The sequence below is a fragment of the Carassius carassius genome, chromosome 11 (assembly GCF_963082965.1).
Source record: "Carassius carassius chromosome 11, fCarCar2.1, whole genome shotgun sequence".
In the NCBI taxonomy this organism is placed as follows: domain Eukaryota; kingdom Metazoa; phylum Chordata; class Actinopteri; order Cypriniformes; family Cyprinidae; genus Carassius; species Carassius carassius.
The window spans coordinates 26,165,788-26,186,654 of record NC_081765.1 but is presented as its reverse complement, the minus strand read 5'-3'; the positions used below and the strand labels follow the sequence as shown (position 1 = coordinate 26,186,654).

Here is a 20,867-nt window from a genome sequence, read left to right as displayed (position 1 = left end):
TTTTTGAAAAATAATATATATTTCTGTATGCACACAGCTTCCCTGTCAAACAACTATATTTATTGAAATATAGTATCTAAATATCAGGTCAGGAGTTCTGAACCGCTCCCTCTCCCTCTCCCCCAATTGTTAAACCCGATTGTATTGCTTCCGCTAAAGAAAATAGTCCGTTCCGTCTCTACGGTTAGAATCCTGTGAGTCCATAGCAACGCTCTGTTTTTCATGGCAACGCTCTGTTATACTCCGCACAGCGGTCTGTTGGTTATAACCAGTGTTGGGGAGTAACTAGTTACATGTAACGGCGTTACGTAATTTAATTACAAAATTATTGTAACTGTAATTAGTTACAGTTACTAAGAAAAAATGAGTAATTAAATTACAGTTACTTATGAAATTTTTAACGATTACAAAGGGGATTACATTTGAATATTTACACACATCCACATACAGATTTAACTGATTTCTTTCCCAAATTGCACTGACTATTCTGAGACATAGCTACCGCCCTAATAATTTCCGGGATGCGGAAATACAGTCTGGTTCGTAGAATCCAGTCATAAAAACGGAATGCCTAACGCGGACGGAATATGCCACATTTTGGATGACTAAATTAAAGTAGGTCAGTACACTTGAATCAAAACATGACATCGACTAGTGTCTGTGAATATAAAGCCCCAAAAATCCTGCACGTTCTGCCTGTCTGTGGAAATCAGGCGCGGACTGGACACCGGGAGAACCGGGACAACTCCCGGTGGCCTGGCAGTCTATTTTGCCCGCTATTTAATATCATTATTGTATACTAAAGCGATCATTTGCGAATCCGCCATTTGATAATTAAATCTCTAATAAGTCATGACTCGCGCGCTCTCCGCGCCTCCGCCAAACGGTTTGGATCAGACTCAGAGTAATCAATGCGAGAGAGGGAGAGAGAGAGAGAGAGAGAGAGAGAGAGAGAGAAAGAGGGGGAGAGGGAGGGAGAGAGAGAGAGAGAGAGAGAGAGAGAGGGGAGAGAGAGGGGAGAGAGAGAGAGAGAGAGAAAGAGGGGGAGAGGGAGGGAGAGAGAGAGAGAGGGGAGAGAGAGGGGAGAGAGAGAGAGAGAGAGAAAGAGGGGGAGAGAGAGAGAGAGAGAGAGGGGAGAGAGAGAGAGTGAGAGAGAGAGGGGAGAGAGAGAGAGAGAGGGGAGAGAGAGAGAGTGAGAGAGAGAGAGAGAGAGAGAGAGGGGAGAGAGAGAGAGAGAGAGAGAGAGAAAGAGAGAGAGAGAGAGAGAGGGGAGAGAGAGAGAGAGAGAGAGAGAGAGAGAGGGGAGAGAGAGAGAGAGAGGGGAGAGAGAGAGAGAGAGAGGGGAGAGAGAGAGAGTGAGAGAGAGAGAGAGAGAGAGAGAGAGGAGAGAGAGAGAGAGAGAGAGAGAAAGAGGGGGAGAGGGAGGGAGAGAGAGAGAGAGAGAGAGAGAGAGAGAGAGAGAGGGAGAAGCATAGAAGCAGAACTACTGTTCAGGGTTTCAGGTCAGTTTCATCTGTAAAGATGCTTTTTTGTCTTTGTTTTTTTATTTATTTAATCAAGCAGCAGCACGTTGCTCATCAGTCATCACTCAAAATACTATATAAAGGACATCATTATTATCTGTTGTAATGTTACAGTAGGAATTTAGCTGAAAAAAAAAAAAAAATTTCATAGGTTTAGGGTGAGCTACGACAGACAACAACACAACCCTTACGAAAATTAACATTTTAATATTTAACTATAAATCCAGAGAAAATGGTTACTATTGTTTAACTGTGGTAACCAAACATGTAAAATTATTTTACAAATGTATTTATTTAAAAATAAATACAACTCCATTTGCAAAAAACAAAAAAAAAAACAAGGTTATTTTACTTTTATATAGGCTAATAAAAGCATGGTAATTTTTTGTAAGGGAAAAACATGACTCGTGTACAGTATTAGGATTTTTCCTAATAATATTAGGATATTGTAGTATTGTAGAGTATTGTATTGTAAAGTATAGTTTTGTTCAATCTTGAGTATTAAAGTCACGAGAGAGATGGATAACAGGGCAAAATAAAGAGACTGAAGAGAAAAATGGAAGTGAAGGTGCAGTTCAGGAGAGAACTTTTAATTATTTTGCATGTCCCCAAATTAAAGATTTAAACCTTTTTTTAATGTCAGGTCCAAACAAAAAATAGTTTTGTCCACGAACTGATTTGTATAAGTTTGAATTTCCAGTCTGAATTTTTTCCCCAGTCCGCCCCTCCTGTAAATTAATGGCAAAGACATGGTTTCATTTACTACACATAGGCCTACTGAAGCTCGCAGTGTTTTCAACCTCTGCCGCCTCAATATAGGAGTACACGAGCACATAAACATAATTTCTAGAACTGCTTTGTGTCACTTCATGTGCATTTTACTTATTTTGAGAAAACTATCATCATATACAGAGACAGCAGTTTCAAAAAAACACCAATGTTTCAGGAGTTTATTACACAGAATACGACACATGCTTATTAGATAACTGTATTTAAGTTGATGTATATGCTTTTATTTATTACTCTTTAATTTACACACATTTAGAAAAGTAATCAAAAAGTACTCAAAAGTAATTAGTTACATTACTTTAATAAAGTAATTGAAAAAGTTACACTACTATTACATTTTAAACAAGGTAACTTGTAATCTGTAACCTATTACATTTCCAAAGTAACCTTCCCAACACTGGTTATAACAGACCGCATTCTACATTGGAATTCAACCAAGCCATGTAATAAAATAAGTGAATAAAATAAGCATATCTCACCACCAGGTGATATGCTTTAGTTATTTTGTTTATCCTATTTACCTGCATTTCCCTGTCAATTAGATGCAAATGTGCGCATTTTAACTAGTTGACGCCTAATTTGCATACAGAACGTCCCCAGTTATTGACTTACATCAAGAGTCTTTCCCCCTGAAATTTAGAAATCTAAATTGGTGAATTTAGAAGAAATCTACAGATGCAAACAGATGGAGGATACACTCTAAAAAATGTAGTAAATCTGAGTAACTGCATCTGGTACATTAATAAATAAAACTGAGTAGAAATAAGTTAACATTAAACTTTAAAAATAACAATATTTATAAATTAACTATTTAAGTAATTTAACTTTTTTTATTTCCTCGAAACCTTTATAAAATAGTATTCCATACCACCACAAATACATACATGACATTGGCTTTTATTGACTTTTTACTCAATTATTTTGGTAAGTTTAATTTTAAAGTGTTATGTATTCTGATAACACCAAAATAATTAAAACGATGTAGTGCCTTGTGCAAAAATAAACAAATTATTAGTAAAACACGCCCCTCTGTTTGATGCAGTTATTTAGGTTATTCTAAATATAAAGAGTTCAGATGAAAAATCCTCTTAGTGCCATCTGAAATTTCCTTCAATAATGATAATTTTTATCAAGCTTGTATGTTTATGTTCACTTATTTCACATTACTGGCAATGAAAATTACCTATTAATTGTCATTTAAGTTAAATTACTGAACTTAAATACGAGCTTGAAAAAAAAAAGCTCATAAGAAAATTTCAGATGGCACTTAGAGGCTTTTGCATCTGAACTCTTCATATATACTTGAAACTAGTAGCATAGAAAATGTTTTCAAAACATGCATATTGTGGAATGGTTTCCTGCTGCTCTATAAACCTAGTGAATACTAAGGAGACCATGGTTTCTGTGAACTGATTATTTTGTAGACATCTTTTGAAAATGAAACAATTGCGTGATTTTGAGGAAGATAAAATTAATTAACTTTTTAAATTATTTTTTTTTTAAAGGAAGTCAGAGTTGCGTTTATATATTTATATATATATACTTTTTTGTTTAAAAAAAAAAAAAAAAACTAATTATGAGAAGTGCCCTTTATTTCACTTGAGCCCCTGCCCCTCAAAATGTCTGTGCACGTCCCTTGTGGCTATTTTACAATTGAATCAAATGAATCCTATTCTAATGTTTGGAACCCTTAAAAAAGTGAATTAAGGACACATTAAATGTTTAAAAGTGACAGCAAAGAAATTTATAATGTTTCAAAAGATTTCTATTTTAAGTAAATGATGTCCTTCTTAACATTAGATTAATCAAATAGTCCTTAAAAATGTATCTGTTTTCACAAAAATATTAAGGACCCACAATGTTTTCAACATTTAAAATAATTAGAAGTATTTCTTCCGCACCAATTCGGCATATTAGCATGATTTCCAAAGAATCATGTGACACTAAAGTAATGGCTGTTGAAAAAAAATACCATTTAAAAAATATATTAAAGTATAAATTGTAATATAATTTCCCAATATTAATGTTTTACACTAACAATAAATTATATATATTTTTTTAAATCTCAATTTTATTTATATAACAATTAAAATAAATTGTTTGTTTATTTTAATGAGAGACAACGGGTCTTCGCAGGCCCGCTGTCAGGCGAAACCGGGTTTGTCCAAAAAATTATAATTATCAACAACTCAGGTATGTATGCGTGTTATGCGCAGCATCGATTCTGACGGGGATGGAAATGGAGTGGATATGTTTGCGTGTATGAAGACCAGCGTGCTAATAGCGTGCGTGTGCACCCACATCGCCTCAGCAGATAACGAAGGATGAGGTATGATGGGGGGGGGTGTGTGTGTGTGTGTGTGTGTGTGAGAGAGAGAGTGCTGCGCTAACCAACAGGGACCGGTCACTCTGTCAAATAATATATAAATTGAGAGAAGTAATAAAATTGTTAAAAGATTACACAGAAAGTCAAAGTACACACCTGCTGATGCTGGGTAAAGTTGTATTTTTGCTTTCCTGGCTCGACCAAGCAACAGGGATGGTTGGAACATCATTAGCATTGAGCCAAGCTGATGTACCCTCTGTGGCGAAAGACAGAACAGAAACAGATTTGTTCTTTATCCATGCAAGATGGAATTCAGCTAAGAAAAAACTACTACTGAGTGTTTTCTGCAGCTGTTTTGTTGGTTCACGACTTAAACTCTCCTCTTCATGAAGCCGATGAGCAGTAGGCAGGAAGTTAAGCCTGAATGAATTCTGGAGCCAAAAAATAAAACGTAAAAAAACAGCTGAGAAAGCAAAAAAAAAAAGATAGCCGGACAGAAAAAAAACAAATATTTAGAGCCAAAAGGTCTAAGCAATAGTGCAGAATCATGAGCTGATAATCAGGCTTTAAAAAGCATGTCAGATCTGCAGTCCCCGGGTATAGCCATCAGGCAGGTAGCATCTACAGAAACCGGGAGGGGTTGTTTCAAATGGGAATTTCATGCTCTCATTCATACCCGAGACTCTATTAGAACACAGTGCTGTCTGAGCATTGTCATTGGCCCTGACAAGTAATTTGATTTTCACACTGAGAGTGGGCATGAATAATAAACATCTGAGAGAGCACAGGAGGAAATGAAAGAGGGCATGCCGATGATGATATTACATAAAAACATAAAACTAAGCTTCTGAATTCCTTTGTTATAGTCTAGGTTTAAAATGATGTGTGAACATCACACAGTTACACCAAAGGAAGATGAACAACAAAAACATTTTGCCTATAGAAAACCATTTGAGGAAACAGATCAGACCATAACTACGAAGTTCATTTTTTTATCTGAAGCATTTAAGAATTTCCTTATAAAGCCTGTTTTAATACTACATATTGTGCCTGCAGTGTGAGGTTGTTGCACTACCTGAATTTGGTGAGACATTTCACTGTGATTATCTGTCGTCTGAAACCCTCTGAAATAAAAATAGGAGTATCGCGAGAGCATCAAACACCGTAAGAGTGATTTAGAATGCATTTCAAGGAGAAACTTTACCCAGTGAATATACGTGACTTTGTATTCGCCTCTTCGGGACAATTATATGTTTATGTAAACATTCAGGGAGATTTACATGAAATAAACTTAAACTGTTCTGCACCTGCTTTATTTTAGTAGTTATTTATGGATGACGATCAGTTTTTGTGATATGTTGTATGTTGCTTCACATTTAATAAGAAAAAAGTTTAGGTCAGTTCCAAGCAGTACACAGAATACATACATAATATACATAATAATTGTCTGATCATGTTTGTAACCAAAATAAGTGTGCAGTTTAATTGTCGAGATCAAAATGTCAATTCATAAAAATTCTTGTGCGTTTAATCAAACTGCATTGTATAATTGTTATATTATATAAATATTAATTTTAACAGCATTAAAGTAAATAATTTGAGTCTATTTTATTATACTTTTTATTATATTTTATACATATATTACAAGTAAAACATAAAAATAACCTATGAGACTAAGTTATATGAATAGTTAATATAAAATAGCTAATTGCAATTACTTGCAAGACAATTTTTCATCAGCACAACATTCATGAACGTGACAGGCCACTAACTTACAGTATGTTCCTTACACAAATCGCCTGTAAATCTTCAGAAGACTTAGAATATAGTGCAAAGATTTACCGTTTTCATAATGCCATTATGGTGCTTTTTGTATTTTCTTTTTTTTTTTTTAGCTAGACAAACCTACTTGCCATTCACTTTCATTGTTTAGAAAAGAGAAGCCAAAACATTCTGCAAAATCTTTTGTTTCACAGTTTTGCAAGGATGAGAATCTAACAGAATTTTTACATGCTACTTCTTAAGCTCATAAATATGTACTATACAGGTGCATCTCAAACTATTAGAATATCATGGAAAAGTTCATTTATTTCAGTAATTCAACTCAAATTGTGAAACTAGTGTATTAAAAAAATTCAATGCATACAGACTGAAGTAGTTTAAGTCTTTGGTTCTTTTAATTGTGATGATTTTGTCTCACATTTAACAAAAACCCACCAATTCACTATCTCAACAAATTAGAATATGGTGACATGCCAATCAGCTAATCAACTCAAAATACTTGCAAAGGTTTCCTGAGCCAGTTCAGTTTGGTCCACTAGGCTACACAATCATGGGGAAGATTGCTGATCTGACCGTTGTCCAGAAGACAATCATTGACAACCTTCACAGGGAGCCACAAACATTCATTGTGAAAGAAGCTGATTGTTCATAGAGTGCTGTATCCAAGCATGTTAACAGAAGGTTGAGTGGAAGGAAAAAGTGTGGAAGAAAAAGATGCACAACCAACAGAGAGAACCACAGCCTTATGAGGATTATCAAGCAAAATCGATTCAAGAATTTGAGTGAACTTCACAAGGAATGGACTGATGCTGGGGTCAAGGCATACAGACGTGTCAAGGAATTTGGCTACAGTTGTCATATTGCTCTCGTTAAGCCACTCCTGAACAACAGACAACATCAGAGGCATCTTACCTGGGATAAGGAGAATAAGAACTGGATTGTTGCCCAGTGGTCCAAAGTCCTCTTTTCAGATGTTTTCAGTGTTGGTGTGCTTGACTGGCCAGCAAACTCAGCGGAACTGAACCCCATAGGGAATCTATGGGCTATTGTCAAGAGGAAAATGAGAAACAAAAAAGACCAAAAAATGCAGATGAGCTGAAGACCACTGTCAAAGAAACCTGAGCTTCCATACCACCTGCAGTGCCACAAACTGATCACCTCCATGCCACGCCGAATTGAGGCAGTAATTAAAGCAAAAGAAGCTCCTACCAAGTATTGAGTATATGTACAGTAAATTAACATACCAGAAGACCAACAATTCACTAATTTTTTTTTTTATTGGTCTTATAATTTGTTGAGATAGTGAATCTGTGTTTTTTGTTAAATGGGAGCCAAAATAATCTAAATTAAAAGAACCAAAGACTTAAACTACTTCAGTCTGTGTGCATTGAATTTATTTAATACACAAGTTTCACAATTTGAGTTGAACTTTTCCACGACATCCTAATTAATTGAGATGCACCTGTATATTCAGGAATTGTCATTCATTTTATGGCTTTTATAATTTATGAGGAAATAACAACCTGTAAGTAGATATAACAACCTGTTCTGATCAAAACAAGCCGGAAATGCTTATGTTCCACTGAGTAAATCTGAGAGGATGTAATGCAGACATGTCCTTTGAGAATCAACCATTAAGGAAGGGGAAAAAAAGTTCTTCCTCACTTTTATCCCAATGAGAATCCACTTCTGGGGAAGCTTGAACCCTGTAGCAAGCATGGCCTTTAGGAAGGCTGAGTAGATGTTTGGTCCAAAGCAAGCCACCTGCAGTGAGCAAAAGAGATCGCTAAAAAACAAGAGCAAGAAAGAAATATCTTGATCTTTAAGATCAGAAACAAATCTGCAAATATTCATCACAGCATACAGAATCTCCTGGATAAATTATTCATTTGTCTCCATAAGTACAATATTGAAAGCCAAGGTGAAATAAATCAAACATATTAAAGATGTTGCTGAATGAAGGAAGACTAGTGTGATATTACAATTGTGAAAAAAAACGGACAGAATGGGGGCATCATAAAATCTGGGGTGGAGATATTGTACTTCCTGTTCTAAAGCTGGAAATCAGTGCCGCACGATTAAAATGCTCCTTCTGCTTCATTGTCCTCCAGGCTGGTTTCTATGATTTTCCCGTTCCAGGGAGAGCAGGCAGAGCAGGTAAACCGGCCCGCGTGGAAATATAAAAATATTATTTGCTGGATTTGGACAGAGGATGGAAAAACTAGATGTGTGTGCCCATGAGCGCCACTGAATAAATAAGACTACAACTGGTAAACAATATGTAAACATTTATCCCTGATGGTGGTCTGCTTCCCAGCAGCCTGTGATGAAAACACGAGCTGGAGACACTTCAGATTTTATGACGGATGTAATGGTAATCAATGTTCTAGTAGTGGTCTTTCAGTTTTTTTTTTTTTTTAGGTTTTTTTTTTTATGGTGGATGCATTTACATTACCATTCAAAAGTTTTAAAATGTTTTAAAAAAGAAGTTTCTTCTCATCAATGCTGCATGTTTTAAAAAAGAAGTCTCTTCTCATCAATGCTGCATTTATTTGATGAAAAAATACAGTAAAACGGTGTTAGTTTGAAATATTATTAAGAGTTTAAAATAACTTTTCTGTTCACTCTATTTTAAAATTTGATTTATTCCTATGATGGAAAAGCTGTATATTCAACAGCCATTACTCCAGTTCTTTAATGATCAGATAGATAGAAAGATGTGTGACCATGATTTATGTTAAATGAAATATACAATGATTTAGATACTGTTCTATCATCTAAACACCTAGAATGATTTTAGCAACCATGTAGGACTACAAAAGAAACAGTTTGTCATATATTTATGCAACTCAGGAGATATAGGCTTCCATTTATTTAGAAAAGCCATCTGATACAAATGCGGTTTACTTCCTAACACTTATCTGTGAAACATTACTGCTCAATGCTTATCACGTATCCTGGGAACAAGAAAGCAAGAAAATGTATAAAAGCCTAATGAAAGTCTAATGTGACTATTTTTAATAGAGGGTTAATGGTCTCAAGAGCACTTGACATGTTATGGTGATTCTCATCCAGTCAAATGATATTATAAGAGAACTTCTCATATGAAAAGTGTATGCGAAAACAGTAAACCTGCTACACCACTGCCACCCACAGGCCAAAACATTTGCAGACCTGAATCCACACCAGGGACATTCAAAAACATCAGTTTGTGGAAGAGACACAACAAGCTCAAAGGACACAATGAAAAGACTTAACCTGAGGTATCACAACCTGACATTGTCAATAAGCAGAACATACATTTCAAAGAGAAAAAAAAAGATGCTGGATGAATTTTGATAATTGGGTGCTACTGAGAGACTGTTAAAGTGGGTGCTACATGGCGAGACTGTTGAAGTATGAATATTTTGGACTAGACCAACAGCAGTTTGACTTCTATTCAAGCAGTTCTCAAGTGACGGGGTAAGCTGATTTCCCTGTGAGAAGTGACGCCCTTATCTCTCCAATTAAAAGCAGACAGCTCCCATTACCTGCACAGGGGATGTGGGGCACAGATTAACACTCCACCCTGGCCTCCACTGCAGTGCGCCACCAGGGGGAACTCATCCTTGAAGCCATCTAATCAACCCTGGATAAGCCAGCCTACTTACACATACAAATGAGAGAAAAGGCCGCACCAGTGTGAATAAACAAGCAGCTTTGATTCATTGTGGTATTAATGCATTGTTGGCTGTTAATGTGGCGGGAATCCCGGTGGGCACCTCCGCCAGTCAGAACTGTGGAGGTGAAGGACACTACTACTTCTACTATTATTCCAAACCTGGCACCGTTCCAGATCCATTCATTATAGCAGATACACTTTTTACTACTGAACCCCTTGAGAATTCACGCCAGCCTGTGAGGAGAATCCCAGAACTTCTTGAGTGAAGTAGCAAAAAGTGGTCTTTCCTATTATCAATTTATAGACCTTCCTTTTAAGGCTGGTGGTTGGCATGGAAACCAGGCCTTCCTGGTCCCAATGGATCACGGCATACATTACAAGTGGAAAACTGCAAATATATTACACCAACAACTGTATCACATAATGCCAGAAAGGAAAACTAATTTAATTGGATCTTAGAGAGATATCAGAATAATCTTGGCAGACCTATATCCCTAAAAACCCATTGTTCTGTGCTTGTGAAGAGCAGAGATTTCCGAACAAGGATAACAAGCACTTTCATGAAACACAAAGGAGTGTGTCCATGCACTTTGAAAAACTCTTACATGCCGACCTTCCTCCAACAGCCTTCTGCGAAGCTGTGGAAAGTGGTAAAGACTTCACATTAGGGACTTGTTAGGCTGGAAGAGCACTGTTTCTGAGACGTTTCCCAGCTTGACAAAAGCAGTGGAAACATGAAACATGGCAATATACTGATGTGGATGTGTCAAATATATTTATATTATCTCGCAACTGACTATGACAGAATTGAACTCTATGTTGAAATACTTTAAGGTCCTTTTACCTTAACCATCTTTACCTTAACCCTTTTCTTAGGTGCCAAAGACAAAGAAAATATGATAATAAATATTAATACACTACTGCTTAAAAGTCTTGGTCTGTACGATTTTAAAAGTGACTTATGCTCACTGAGCCTGCATTTATAAATACAGTTAAAACAGTCACGTTGTGAAATGTTCTATTTGAATGTATTTTAAAATGTAATTTATTCCTTTTATGGCAAAGCTGACTTTTCAGCAGCCATTACTCCAGTCTTCAGTGTCACATGATCCTTTAGAAATATGCTCAAGATTTGGTGCACAAGAAACATTTCTTACTATTGTCAATGTTAAAAACAGTGGTGCTGCTTAATATTTTTTTAGTAACAGTTATATATTTTTTTTTTCATTTTTTTTTTAATCTTTTAATGATAAATTCAAAATAACAGCATTTATCTTTTAAAATATTTTTTATTATAGAAATCTTTACTGTCACATTTGATTAATGATTAATGTCAATGATTAACGTGAATGTTAGATAAGTATTTATTTATTTTTTATATATTATATTATATTATATTATACATTTGCTCTTGTTGCTGACCAGGAGAAGAAATAACTGACTTATAAGTGAGATTTCATTCATGACATTTTTCTCTTATGGGAAACTGAGGAAAAATTTCATGAGAGATCCATTTAAAAAAGATAGAAAGAGAGAATGAATCTTTAATCTTGCGAGAGAGTGTAAATCCCGTAAATGTCTCTCTCCAACAGAAACATCCAGTTAGCTGCTTAAAATTCCTGTCAGCACTAAATTAGGTATTTAAAACTTTGAGATTGGCAGAAGACGGGGATTATTCCCTTGTGATTGGCTCCTCTTTGCGGCTATTGCACTGAAGCTCCTTGATCATTTCACAGGAAATGACTTTAGGAGAATAGAGACACCGCTCAGGCAGCGAGTGTCACGTAACTACTCTAACTCCTGAACCTGTGATACAGACCAGCACTAACACTCCAGTAATTTAATTGTTCAATCAATCACTTTTAAAACAGATTAACTGGCTTGCTCAGTAAATAGTAATTAGAGAAATAAAAGACAAATAAATGTATAAAACTGTATGTGGTATGTAATATTACACTGGAAATATCTATTACTGTTCCAAAGTTTGGGGTCAGTAAGATTTATTTATAAGTTTGTGTATGTGTGTGTGTGTTTTTAAGAAACTAATACTTTTATTTAGTGCTAGTTTAGAACTGCTAGTTCATAGCTCTAACATACATTTACTTTACTTAACACCCATACATACCTTAATGCCAACATAGTCGACTGGAATGATTGGGTTTTCTAGGGAGGGCAGATGAGACTCGTCCAGTGGCTCACCCAAGATCCTGGTGGCCACATCAATGAAGTCCACACCAATAGATTTAGAGACGAAAGGGAAAGATCGAGAGGCACGCAGGTTACACTCTATCACCTGAGACAGAAACACATGGTCTTGAGTAACCAGCAGACATATTTTATAAATTACAAAAATAAAGCTGAATAAAAACTCAACAGCTCAGCATGATTCATTTCTTTCTTATTCTGACCAAATGTTTTTCGATGGAAAGCATAATTTACAGAGTAAATAAAGAAGAAAAATTGCAAATAGTTCTAAAATTATGATTCTGGATCAAAAATGCTTCTAAATGTTGTCGGTTCACTGGTCATGAAAAAGTAATGTTCAAATTCATATATTTTGATGTCACAGACAAACTTTTCATGAAGAACCATTAACTTATCATTACATCATCGCCTTTCACTAAAAATTGAGTGTAAAATGGCCCTGAACTATATATATATATATATATATATATATATATATATATATATATATATATATATATAAACTACAAGTAATAACTCAAAGTCTTTACATATGCACAGGCTGAAAACAATAATCACATTCTGGGTTATGCATGTCGTCTCAAATATACACCAATCTAATGTACAACATTTTAGGAAGCGCAGAAAATGTAATATTAATTCTGATAAACTGAGGCAGCTGAAAAGAGAAGACTTTGACGGACTGCTGGCCCTCTGGGAGACTGTTCTTGTCAGATGTGTTTAAGGTTGAGGATTTCATAAACACACAAAATATGTTTGATTCAGCTGGAAGGAGGATGAAACGTCAAATTTGTGGTTCATGAAAAACACAATCAAGACCACACCATTCTAAAGGGAAAGAAACTTTATATTAAAAATGACACCAGTATTTTTTTTTTTTTTTTAGATCAATTGCAAGTTATATGTAGCTAGATTTGATTCTCCCTGTTCAGACTAAAGCTGCCACAAATTGGACGTAATAGTAACGACACAAACTTTAGTAATGGATGCTTCAGCATTATGTTCTTCACAAGGACAGAATCGCCAGTCAAAATGGGAAAAGGCTAAATATTTTAAAGAAAACACCTGACGTTAAAACTCAATTTAAAAAAGAAAAGAAAATGTCTGTCTGAACAATGTGCAAACCAGCCTCACACAGCAAGCTTTGTTAAATGGAAATAAGCCTGGGACCTTCTCCAGAGCTCCCTGGCTGATGGTCTGGGTGGGTAGAATGAGTGTGGCGTCTCCTGTGTGCACTCCTGCATCCTCCACATGCTCTGTATGAGCCAGCACCTGTAACCACAACCAGTTCTTAAAACAGCTGTTTAGCTATAGTTTATTTTAGCTATAGTTATATGATAAAGCCTTGGTAAAGAAACAAAAAGAAAAGGAATATACTTAAGAGCTTGTTTTGTTATATGTGGGTTGTGTGGGATAACAATTTTCTCAAATGTCTTACACAACCAGTTGTATCTTCTACACAAACCACAGCAACAAGGATTGTGTTCAGATTTCTATTTAATGCCTGATAAGTAATTTTACAAATTTTTATTTGTAAATAATTGCACAGGTGTGCCTTTGGCTGGCCACAATAAAAGGCCACTCTAAAATGTGCAGTTTTATCACACAGCACAATGCCACAGATGTCGCAAGTTTTGAGGGAGCATGCAATTGGCATGCTGACTGCAGGAATGTCCACCAGAGCTGTTGCCCATGAATTGAATGTTCATTTCTCTACCATAAGCCATTTTCAAAGGTGTTTGCAGAGAATTTGGCAGTACATCCAACTGGCCTTACAACCGCAGACCACGTGTAACCACAACAGCCCAGGACCTCCGCATCCAGCATCTTCACCTCCAAGATCGTCTGAGACCAGCCACCCGGACAGCTGCTGCAACAATCGGTTTGCATAACCAAAACATTTCTGCACAAACTGTCAGAAACCGTCTCAGGAAAGCTTATCTGCATGTCATCGTCCTCATCGGGGTCCCGGGCCTGACTGCAGTTCATCATCATAACTGACTTGAGTGGGCAAATGCTCACATTCGATGGTGTCTGGCACTTTGGAGAGGTCTTCTCTTCGTGGATGAATCCCGGTTTTCACTGTATAGGGCAGATGGCACACAGCGTGATGAGATCCTAAGGCCCATTGTTGTGGCATTCATCCACGACCATCACCTCATGTTGCAGCATGATAATGTATGGTCCCATGTTGCAAGGATCTGTACACAATTCCTGGAAGCTGAAAACATCCCAGTTCTTGCATGGCCAGAATACCCACCAGACATGACACCCATTGAGCATGTTTGGGATGCTCAGGATTGGCGTATACGACAGCTTGTTCCAGTTACTGCCAATATCCAGCAACTTTGCACAGCCATTGAAGAGGAGTGGTCCAACATTCCACAGGCCACAATCAACGACCTGGTCAACTCTATGTGAAGGAGATGTGTTGCACTGCGTGAGGCAAATGGTGGTCACACCAAATACTGACTGGTTTTCGGACCCCCCAATACAGTAACACTGCACATTTTAGAGTGGCCTTTTATTGCGGCCAGCCTTAGACACACCTGTGCAATAATCATGCTGTCTAATCTAACTAACACAGATTTAGACAGATTTGTGAACAACATTTGAGAGAAATAGGCCTTCTGTGTATATAGAAAAAGTCTTAGATCTTTCAGCTCAGCTCATGAAAAATGGGGGCAAAAACAAAAGTGTTACGTTTATAATTTTGTTCAGTATATATTTGTGAGCGAGAGAGAGAGAGAGAGAGAGAGAGAGACAGAATAAATTGCAAATACACTAAGCGGATATATCTCAACATGATGAAAGATTAAATAAGGCTAATTGAGTGCTCAAGAACATTGTTGTGTTCAGCTCAATCCAGCCTTTTTATTTTACCAGAGCCATAAAAGGGTTCACAACTCTTTATATACTGTATATATACAAACATATCATCGATCTGCACCTTTATAAAACTGTGAAGTAAAAGACCATTGGAGTTCTGTGGTTGTTAGTCCACATAGAGGCTATCTACTGTATATACCAAAGTCAAAGTTAACAAATTTTACTTTTGGCTCACAAATTTACAAATTGACAATCTTTCATTTGGCAAAATGGATTATAACATTGAATGAATTCGCAGCATTGCTAAAATGCATTCAACCATTGATGAGGCACTTTAGATATGAAGTGGTATAACCTGCTATTCTTTACAAAATTAACAGTTGTTGATGATACTCAGCTATATATTTCAACGAGACCAGATGAAACTTCCCAATTATCTAAGCTAACAGAGTGTGTTAAAAATGTAAAAGATTGGATGACAAATAATTTTCTCCAATTAAATTCGGATAAGACAGAGATATTAATTATTGGACCAAAAAACACCACACAGAATCTTGTAGATTACAATCTGCAACTAGACGGATGTTCTGTTACTTCTTCTACAGTCAAAAATCTGGGTGTTATATTAGACAGCAATTTGTCTTTTGAAAATCATATTTCCAATGTTACAAAAACCGCATTCTTCCATCTTAGAAACATTGCCAAGCTACGAAACATGTTATCTGTTTCTGATGCAGAAAAGCTAGTTCATGCTTTCATGACCTCTAGACTGGACTATTGTAATGGACTTCTAGGTGGTTGTCCTGCTTCGTCAATAAACAAGCTACAGGTAGTCCAAAATGCAGCAGCTAGAGTCCTTACCAGGTCAAGAAAATATGATCATATTACCCCAATTTTACAGTCTCTGCACTGGCTACCTATTAAGTTCCGAATCAGTTACAAATTATCATTACTTACCTATAAGGCCCTAAATGGTTTAGCTCCTGTGTACCTAACTAGCCTTCTACCACGCTACAATCAATCACGCTCCCTAAGGTCACAAAACGCTGGACTTTTGGTAGTTCCTAGGATAGCAAAGTCCACTAAAGGAGGTAGAGCTTTTTCACATTTGGCTCCCAAACTCTGGAATAGCCTTCCTGATAATGTTCGGGGTTCAGACACACTCTCTCTGTTTAAATCTAGATTAAAAACGCATCTCTTTCGCCAAGCATTCGAATAATGTATCTCTTAAATTGTGAGTGTAGTTGCATCTGCATTTTTATTCTTTAGCTTGGGTTAAACTAATTTTACTTTGTTGGATCAGGAGCTATGCTAATGATGTCTCTATTTTGTTTCTATGTTTTGCCACGGGATTTACATCCCGTGGTAACTAGGATTTACACAAGCTCCAGTCTGGATCCAGAACACCTGAGAAGAGATGATGCTGACCCTCAGAGGACCCCAGATGATGCTAACCTTGAATCAACAAACAGAACTAACAATTATTGCTACATGTGTGACTGCATCCTATAATTACTATTAATTAATAATATTGATAGTTCATCATCTAGCTGACTACGTCTTGTATTATTATTATTATTTTTATTTTTCTAAAATCCTGTCAAACGTGCACAAACTACTAGCTACTACTAAATATTGTAGAAACATAATTTTCTGTAAAGTTGCTTTGTAACGATTTGTATTGTAAAAAGCGCTATACAAATAAACTTGAATTGAATTGAAAAAAAAATTGTTCAGAAAATCATCTTGATTTGGTTTTAAGTAGAAAAAAGCATCATTCGATGGTTGTAGAGTCAAACCTATCAAAAGGGAAGATATGTAGAGTTATGTAAAAGAATAAAGAGAGAAAAAGCAAACTAGAGAAATATATTTGGGTCAGCTGCTCCTCGAGGCAATCGGCACTGAATATGTTTCATATTGAGAAAAAAAAAAAGACAGAATTTTTTGGTCATTTAATGGCATCATCCCTGCAGCTAACATTTGTGGCGTAGCCAGATGCAGTTGCAGAAAGGTACTGAAATCACACCTAATCAAGTGATCATCCATATATACATAAAAAGAACAGTTTAAAAGTTTGGAGCTAACTTTTTTTTTGTTTGTTTGTTATGAAATCAGTACCTTTATTCAGCAAGGATGCAATCAATTAATCCAAAGTGACAGTAAGACTTATATTGTTACAAAATATCTATTTCAAATAAATGCTGTTCTTCTGGACTTTCTAAAAAAAATATTAAGCAGACCAACCATTTTAAATTTGCTTATTTTAAAATACAATAACATTGAAAACAGTTATTAAATATTAAACTGTACAATTTCACAATATTACTATATGTACTGTATTTTGATTAAAACCATCCACAAACTTGTTTTTTTCATATACTTATCAACTCAACTAGCATATCAAGGGCCAAATCCTTACTCATAGCAACCCATTCTTTCATAATCACTTCTTGGAGTTTGTCAGAATTAGTGGGTTTTTGTTTGTCCAACCGCCTCTTGAGGATTGACCACAAGTTCTCAATGGGATTAAGATCTGGGGAGTTTCCAGGCCATGGACCCAAAATTTCAACAGTCTGGTCCCCGAGCCACTTAGTTATCACTTTTGCCTTATGGCACTGTGCTCCATCGTGCTGGAAAATGCATTGTTCTTCACCAAAGTGTTGTTGGATTGTTGGAAGAAGTTGCTGTGTGAGGGTGTTTAGGTACCATTCTTTATTCATGGCTGTGTTTTTGGGCAGAATTGCGAGTGAGCCCACTCCCTTGGATGAGAAGCAACCCCACACATGAATGGTGTCAGGATGCTTTACTGTTGGCATGACACAGGACTGATGGTAGCGCTCACCTTTTCTTCTCCGGACAAGCCTTTTTCCAGATGCCACAAACAATCGGAAAGGGGCTTCATCGGAGAATATGACTTTGCCCCAGTCCTCAGCAGTCCATTCACTATACTTTCTGCAGAAGATCAATCTGTCCCTGATGTTTTTTTTGGAGAGAAGTGGCTTCTTTGCTGCCCTTCTTGACACCAGGCCATCTTCCAAAAGTTTTCGCCTCACTGTGCGTGCAGATGCGCTCACACCTGCCTGCTGCCATTCCTGAGCAAGCTCTGCACTGGTGGCACACCGATCCCGCAGCTGAAACCTCTTTAGGAGACGATCCTGGCGCTTGCTGGACTTTCTTGGACACCCTGAAGCCTTCTTTACAAGAATTGAACCTCTTTCCTTGAAGTTCTTGATGATCCTATAAATTGTTGATTTAGGTGCAATCTTAGTAGCCACAATATCCTTGCCTGTGAAGCCATTTTTATGCAACGTAATGATGGCTGCACACGTTTTTTTTGCAAGTCACCATGGTTAACAATGGAAGAACAATGATTTCAAGCATCACCCTCCTTTTAACATGTCAAGTCTGCCATTCTAACCCAATCAGCCTGACATAATGATCTCCAGCCTTGTGCTCGTCAACATTCTCACCTGAGTTAACAATACGATTACTGAAATGATCTCAGCAGGTCTTTTAATGACAGCAATGAAATGCATTGGAGAGGTTTTTTTGGGATTAAGTTAATTTTCATGGCAAATAAGGACTATGCAATTCATCTGATCACTCTTCATAACATTCTGGAGTATATGCAAATTGCTATTATAAAAACTTAAGCAGCAACTTTTCCAATTTCCAATATTTATGTAATTCTCAAAACTTTTGGCCTAATTTATTATGAGTGTTGGAAACAGTTCTGCTGTCTAATATATTTGATGAATAAAACGTTAAAAAGAAGTGCATTTATTAAAAATAAAATAAAAAATCTAATAATATATATTCTAATAATATATTTTCTTTACTGTCACTTTTTATCAATTTAACACATCCTTGCTAAATAAAAGTATTGATTTTATTTAAAAAAAAAAAAAAGAAAGAAAAAAAAAATTACTGACCCCAAATTACTGACCAGTAGTATATATTGTTAAAATATAAAAAAATATTTATATTTTAAAAACATAGCTTCTTTTTTTTTTTTTTTTTTACTTTTTATTCATCAAAGTATCCTAAAAAAGTATCACATGTTCTGAAAAAATATTAAGCAGCAGAACTGTTTCCAAATTTGATAATGAATCATCATATTAGAATAATTTCTAAAGGATAATGTGATAATGATCCTAATAATTCAGCTTTGCATCACACAAATAAATGATAATTTAAAAAGTATAATAAATTTAAAAACAATTATTTTAAATTGTAATAATATATCACAATATTACATTTTTTTCTGTATTTTTGATCATATAAATGCAGGCTTGATTAGCAGAAGAAACTTCTTTCAAAAACATTCAAAATAGTAATGTTTCCAAACTTTTGGTCTGTACTGTATATACACACACACACACTGTATATATGGATGGACATGGTCAGCAACAGTACTCAGGTAGGCTATGGTGTTTAAACGATGCTCAATTGGTATTAAGGGGACCATCTGAATGTTGCAGCAAAAATCGAGACTCATCAGAACAGGCAATGTTTTTTCAATTTTTGTAGTCCAATTTTGTTGAGCCTGTATGAATTGTAGCCTCCATTTCCTGTTCTTAGATGACAAGAGCAGCACTCTGTATGGTTTTCTGCTGCTGTAGCCCATCTGCTTCATCTGTTGCCTTTCTGCCCATTCTCCTCTGACCTCTGACATCAACAAGGCATTTTTATTCACACAACTGCCGCTTAATGTATAATTTCTTTTTTGGACTATTGTCTGTAAACCCTAGAGGTGGTTGTCGCTGGTAGTTTCCAAACTAGAACTTTTCATATACAGATCTTGTCAAGTCAACTAGCATGATAAAGCACCCATTCACTATTGGCAGGTATGGCAAAAAGTTAATTTTTAACTCTACTCTATTTTTAACACCACTGCTTACCTTTACACTTTAACTGACAGTCAGCAATATGTTTCACTAACACATCAAAATACAGTGAACACAGAGAGACAAGTGGGAAATATACCGAGACAGCCCTAAGCGTCTCTTCACTATGAACCCTTCCACGGTCCAGATGAACTGGCAGTGTTTCTGTCAGGTTCTGTGTCTGGGCTGCAGTCCCTGAGAGTCTGAGCCTCAGGCATAGATTTAGTCAATATAATGATGCCAAACCACAGCTGGCACCAACCATCCTCAGAAACACAAAGCAAGACTCAAAACACGGCTCTCAATTGAGCAGCTAAATGGTCACACAGGGCAGTAAATATTCAAATGAAAGAAAGAAGTTAAAAAGTCTTGGTTTTGGCAGTTGGGTTTTCTTGAAAACTAAAAACAAATCTGTCTCTACAAGAGGCTATTATATGTGGGTGTTGATTTATAAATGTTAAAATAAATGAAAGTATACCACTTTACTTTCTTTTAGCTTTAGTTTCATATGTTTTCAATCTGGTTCCACTGATAAATATTAGTTTCACACTTAGCACAATATGAGTCTCTGTATTTTGACTGCTGCAGTTCCAAAGAAAAAAACCTCTAATCTTCTCTCAAAACAGAGAGTAACCTTTGAGGCAACATCAAGTGAGAACAAATAGAAAAGTGCTCCATGGATAAAAGTGTTTTTATGATTGAGATGTGTTTTGGGTAATGGTTAAAAGCAGAATTTTCAGCTATTTCTGTGTGCCCTCTTGATGCACAGCGGACCGGGCGCCTGGTTTAAAAGGAACCAAATTTTCTCATCGTAGCACTCAAAATAGATGCCTGCTGTCTGATTATGTGCAAATTAGCTGTTCGAG

The 20,867-nt window shown here is 36.2% G+C and overlaps 1 pseudogene; it reads right to left on the bottom strand.

Moving 5' to 3' along the window:
- The window catches only part of LOC132153284 (carbamoyl-phosphate synthase [ammonia], mitochondrial-like), a 69,984-nt pseudogene that overhangs the window by 14,221 nt on the left and 34,896 nt on the right, over positions 1–20,867 (bottom strand).